This window comes from Corvus brachyrhynchos, unplaced genomic scaffold (assembly GCF_000691975.1).
Source record: "Corvus brachyrhynchos isolate BGI_N302 unplaced genomic scaffold, ASM69197v1 scaffold61, whole genome shotgun sequence".
Taxonomy (NCBI): domain Eukaryota; kingdom Metazoa; phylum Chordata; class Aves; order Passeriformes; family Corvidae; genus Corvus; species Corvus brachyrhynchos.
Genome location: NW_008236478.1, coordinates 5,324,476 through 5,330,785, shown reverse-complemented (window position 1 = coordinate 5,330,785; position 6,310 = coordinate 5,324,476). Strand labels below are relative to the sequence as shown.

Sequence of the window (6,310 nt, the reverse complement as noted above, 5' to 3'; positions counted from 1 at the left end):
GCCTCGTAATTTGAGTACAGTGGGTAGAGTGCCGTCCTGAGAGGCAGAGATTTCGGGGGGCAAAATCCTCCGTCCCCCAGGGCCAGGTCACCCTCCGGCAGCTCTCCCTCCTTCGGGAGCTCCCTTTGGAGCCCGCTGGCCGCCGCTCACCTGCCGCGGGGTTCTGTGGCCCCGCCTCGCCGGACACAGGACTCGCCTCGCAGGATGTAAATGCTGGATAAGGTTGAACTTCTGTTATAAAACTGTAGATTTGGGGTTCTAAGGCGATTTTTTTTTTCCTTGGTAGATTTCCTTATGGGAAAGTCGTGGATATGCTAGTTGCTTGAATTCCTTGCTAGGAGGAAAAAAAAACCCAACCAAAACTAAAACAAATTTAAAAACAAACAAAAAAACCCAAAAACCAAAAAACCCAAGCAACCAAACAAACACAAAAAAACCAAAAAACCAAAAAAACAAAACCAAACCCACAAAAACCAACAAACCAACAAATCCCCCCCCAGCCCCAAAAGATCCCCCCGCTGTTTGAAGTTCTGGTAATATGCTTTCTTCACGTGTATCTATTTTTCTGTGTCCTATTTTTCAGAGTTATGAGGGGGAAAAAAATAAGACAAAAACAGTGTGCTACATTTAATGCCTGATTTTGGTTTTGCCACTGCTTGCCATTTATAAAAGGTGGTATCTCACAGCTGGAAAGTCACAGAACTCTCCTGACATAAAAAGGTAGAAAGACATGGCCAGATGAGTTAACTAAGGTTATATCTGAACCCAAAGATGGAATTGAAGAAGTATCAGCAGTAACTTTAAACTAGTTAGCTTTGGTTAAAATTTCTGTTAAGAAGTGGCAGCACACTGCTTCATATGGTCAGCAGAATCAACAGGGAATCAACAAAATCTGTCAGGGAATTTGGGTAGACTGACATTCATCTGCTGGTTTCCAGGGAGGTCTGTGCTGCTATAGAGATGCTCTTACCCCTACCTGAGCTACCCAGTTTAAAACCTGTGTGCCTACATCAAGTACACCCACGCTTCTGGCCTCAGTTTAGACATGGAACTGTCTCTCAAGTTAACTCATCCTGGTTGGAGCAAGGCATTTGGTAGTTTTCACCTCAATCAACTGTTTGGATTTAGAACTGTGTGGGTGCCTAATTTTAACACAGTATGTTAACTCCTGTAAAAAATGTCCTCATGGGATTCTAGTTTGAGGCAGTCTGGGTTTTTTCCAGTTCCTAGTACATGTAAAAGTGAAGACCAAGCTGGACAGAAAGAGGACAGGATAAATGGTGAGGTGTTAAATCTGAATTCCACCCTGTTGCTATTGCCAGTGCATCAGAGAGGCTCATCTCATGGTGTCTGACAGAAGGACTGCTGGGTGAGTGCCCCTTCACAATCTGTCTCCTTCCTTTCTGAAGCACCTGGGGGATTAAGAGGTTGTATCATGTAGGGGTGAATGCTATAGAATTATACAGTTTCAGACAATTTACTCTTTTTTCGGGTCCCGACAGAGAGAACAGAGAGTTTGTTATCCTAATGTAGTATATATTTAGCTAATGCTGGCCTGATATGTATTTAGCTGCTCTAATAAGTCCCACCTTTTCCTGTAAATCTTGCCTAGTATACACAGGGGCAGTCCTGGGGAAGCAAGGTAGACGGTGCCAGCAAGGCTCTGGTGGTCTGCTAAAGCTGGATCTAAAACAAGCACTTCTGTTTCTGTAGTGTGATGAGAGATCACACCTCCTCATGCATTTAACATAGCTATTGCAGCAGAGGTATGCAATAGAGGTCGCACCTACTGTACACCTATTTTATCCATTGTAAGCTTATTTAGCAGCTATTCAAAGCCACTGGTGTGTCCTGGTTTAACCCCAGCCGGCAACTAAGCATCAGGCAGCCATTCCCTCCCCTCCACCCACCCCGGTGGAACGAGGAGGAGAATGAAAGGTAAAACTTGACGGTTTAAATAAGAACACTTTAATAACTGAAACAAAGTCAATAATAATAATAACATTAGTAAATAATGATAGTATTGATTAAAAAAAAAAAAGATAAGTTATGTACAATACAATTGCTCACCACGTGCTAACCAATGCCAGACCCTGCTCCAAGGCCCGATCAGGCCCTTCTGGGTAACTGGTAATATAAATGCCCAATTTATATTCTGGGCATGACGTTCCGTGGTGTGGAATATCCCTTTGGCCAGTTCCAGTCACCTGCCCCGGCTATGCTCCCTCCCAGCTTTTTTTCCCTGCACCTCCTCACTGGCAGAGCATGAGACACAAGAAAGTCCCTGATTTAGGATAAACACGACTTGGCAACAACCAAGACATGAGAGCGTTACCAACATTATTCTCATACTGAATCCGCAACACAGCACTGTGACAGCTACAGAGAAGAAATTAGCTTTATTCCAGCCAAAACCAGGACACACTGATGTTTATTCAAATCAGATTGTGTTGTTATACTCTGACCCCTCTCTATGTCCATTTATACTAGCTAAAATTACAGTCATAAACTGTTTTGGATATCTCTTCAGTGTTTTAAAGATATTTTTAATAGGACACCCTTAGCAAAAGTAGAGAGGACTTTCAGTGAAATTCCTTTCTCAGTCTAGTCCTGCAACTAAGATTTCTTCCCTATGAAACTTTAATTGCTCATAGAGAATTGGTGCTTTTGGTCCTGCCTTCTTCATCTGCCCTAGTGGAAAAACAGGTGTTGTCTAAAAGACCAAATGAGCCTAAGTATAATTTAGAGTAAGTGTGGAAATTATGCAAATAGTCTCATGAAGAAAGCTTATGAAGTAGCAGTGTAGAGATCCCTCTTCAGGATATGTGACATAAATGTACAGTACAGGGAAAGTGATCTTCAAAGTAGGTAGGTTAAAAATAATTTAGACTAAAACCTGTATTTTATGTATGGCCTGAAAGCTGAGAGACAGTAAGTGTGAAACTCTTAAGTACAATCTTGGTAGGCTTCTAATGGAAGCATGTCTTTTCCACATAGATAAAATTCTGGACTAAATTCAAATTGTAATTGTGTATAATAGATAATAGAGCTTTGTAGCAAATTGGCCTCGGGCTGGAAATAAAGCATAACTTATTATTGTTATTTCCACTCCAAAATAAATAGCGGCAATTTCATGACAAGACGTATATGAAAGAAAGATTGTCTATTGGCTCTTCCCAGTATAAAAATTCTGAATGAATAAAATTAAATTAATAAAATAATTAAGTTAAAAGATAATGAGGCCAAAGAGATATTTCCTGTTGACTTCAGTCAGTCCTGTCAAGTCTGTGTGGTTCCAATTTTCCCATTCATTGTTTCTTTTCTTGTTATGTAAAGGATGTCATCCAGCTGCACGCCTTAACTGAAAATAGGTAACTGTGTGGAAAATTACTAGCTTGACTCTGAGCTAATCACACAAATGCATACATCCCCCTATGTTACTGTTAATTTTTTAATATAAAAAGATGTAAAAGTGCTACCATCTGTGTCTACGTCGGACAGTGATCTGGCACACATGCCTAAAAAGAAAAGAACTCTTTTATTCTGTGTATTTTCCTGGTTAGTTGAAAGCAGTTCTGGTTTTAATCCTGTTATATGCATTGAGTCCTTAATTTTTAACAATACGGTAGTTACTTTATAGCATTATCTCTTTTCAACAGTGACATAATTACCCTTGAACCTTGACTGAAGGAGAACCCTGTCCTCAGCTGAGAATATACCAGTACTCTGTGTGTGTAAGTCCTTGTTTAACTTACTGTATGTGGACAACACAGGGTGTAGAATATTACTGGCCAACTGGTCAGGCTGTTCAAAGGCTAGAATTTGCTCTACGTTTATCTGAGGCGCAGGTGATTTCTCCTTTAATATCAATATGCAATTAATCAACAATTTTTTTACTATGTCACTGATAGTATTAAATAATATTAAACTCTCCACATGCTCAATACAGTTGATATATTGTGCAGCATGTTGGCAATCAAATCAGGTATTACTAAGCCTTGAAGAAGTCTCACCCAATTCTGTAATTTGTATTAATTATGTCTCTCCATTATTAAACCTTATATAACCTTTCTTCATTCATAGGTAATCATGTTCCATGTAAACAATTTTACTGTTTTTCAGGCCTCCACACCTACAATTCCCCAGGTGATCTGATACAAGCCCTAGGAAAACAGTGTTTGTTTTGTCTGTGAATATCACTGTAATTCAATGACTTTTTGTTTGCAAGCCTTAGTTAGAAATTGTCCTTCTTCATCCATATGCGGGGTTTAACAACCTCTTCTGAAGTTGTTACATTTGCTGTTGTGTGTATTATATAATTTAGTTTTCTGTAATGTTTTTGTCTCTCTTTAAACAAAATAAAACATTTGTCACAGATGATGTACCTGTCTTCTTAAAGGTTATTCTTCCAAATAAAACATTTGTCACAGATGATGTACCTGTCTTCTTAAAGGTCATTCTTCCAATGACTGTTAAGACTGTGGCCTAAATATTCTTGTTTCCTTTTTCTCATACTTATTTTTATTGCTTGTGTAATGCTAGCTCCCTGTTACTCAGTTTGTGTTTATAGTGTATTAGTATCTTTAGGCTCTATCTAGTCTAAGAAAATGTACAACCTGTGCTATAAACTGACCGTGTAAAACAGACTTGCAGCCATTAAACTGTATGCTTTTTTAAGCTAACTTGATTACCAGAAATACATTTCCCACTTATCATAGCTACAGCAAAGGTAGCTATTGGCCAAATTTATAATAATTTGGTAATCAGATAAGTTCTTGTTGTTTAAATGCAGGTTTGAATGATCTCTTTTGTGCCTGTGAGAGATGTTATATTTTGAGGAAAAATACGGCTTTCATATTAGAAAAGAACAAGCAGGAATTGGAACAATTCTTGTGTTCCAGTGCTGCCTTTGTTTGTATGATCCATATGAAGGAGTATAGAGCAAAAGGTAAATATTTAGATTATTTGCATACCTGCATTTGACTTTCAGTCTAGCAGTAGCTACTACACAATTGTCAGTACAAGTATCACTTTATGCTGTTAGCCTAGATGGAATACAAAAAAGCAAGTAAGAATAAAGGTGGTCTCAATATGTTTCCCATGGATTATATTTATTTTCCTCCTTCATTAAATCTTTACTTAGCTGAAGCAAAATGTGTTATTGTGATTTTAGTGTTTACTGTTTGTTCTTTGTGCCTAATGTAAGATTGATTGGCTCTGACATTGTTCTAACTCTTCAGATAAATGGTAGAGGAGCACAGCATGATGTTGCTTCATGTCAGGAAAATTACTTCAAGCCTTACGGGTTAAGATTGATTTGCTATTAACTTTAAGAATTCACAGAGAAGTGAAGTATAATAAGATTCAAAGCAGCTAACTTTAGGGGAAAAAAAGGCTGTGGACACCTGCAAAATTATAGATGGGCAGTCTAAATTTCAGAAATTACAAAGGCCCTAGAACAACAGCAAAGCACTGTAGGCTGTAACAGGTAGGTGACAGTATAAGTCTGTAGGAGCCAGTACAGATTTAACAAAAAAAGCACATCAGACCAGTTGAATCTTCTCTAACATCTGATTCTTCTCCTCTACCCAGAAGACCTGTTGTCCTGTCATAGATGTCCACTTAGCAAAGCTTTTAATAGTGCCTCAGAAGAAGGTCTCACAGGGAAGCCAGGGTGACATAGATGGGAAAGTGGTTCACATGATTAAGTTTCAAAGTAAAAGGATGGATGTGGTACACCCGTGGTGCTTTGTCCTGAGCCTTTACTTATTTTCATTCTTCCATAGGATTTTCCCACTACTCGATAAGGCAACACCAGCCTGTGAATACGTGGAAAGTTAGGTGTGGAGTTCAGACTGACGTTGATGATTTGTGCTGGAGACCTGCCTGAGTTGAAGCATGCACAAGGCACAGAGGGACCAGAGCAGAGCTCTGCAGGCATGGCCAGAAATGCACAGCTGGGGGGTAGTGTCTGCCTGGCAACCTGCGCTGAGGCACCACTGGCCGAGGGGTCAGCAGGTGCCCTGCGGGGAATGCTGAGTGCTGTGCCCCACTGTGTAAATAGAAACCTGATCCTTTTTTTAAACGGGCCAAGTAGTGTTTCCATGCCACAAGGCATTAGCAAGGTGCGCTTATTTGTCGTGATGTTTAAAGAAATCGCGAGCCACCCAGAGAGCTAGAGGGAACAGAAGAACGGAGGGCCGGAGGGCTTGACCTGTGAGAAAGGGTTATATGGATGATACGACTCTTGAAGACTGATGTCAGGCGAGGAGTTCGGCTGCCCTCAGACTCGTAGGTATCAGCGGCAGTC

The 6,310-nt window shown here is 40.0% G+C and overlaps 1 protein-coding gene across 1 annotated transcript in view; it reads right to left on the bottom strand.

The window, feature by feature from the left end:
* Positions 1 to 6,172, bottom strand: part of IDE (insulin degrading enzyme) — a gene marked incomplete at its 3' end in the record, with an annotated part of 57,956 nt that extends 51,784 nt beyond the window's left edge. The window contains exon 1 of the mRNA XM_008643808.2: positions 6,168 to 6,172. The remainder of the gene's footprint in view (positions 1 to 6,167) is intronic.
* Positions 6,173 to 6,310: the final 138 nt, after the last annotated feature.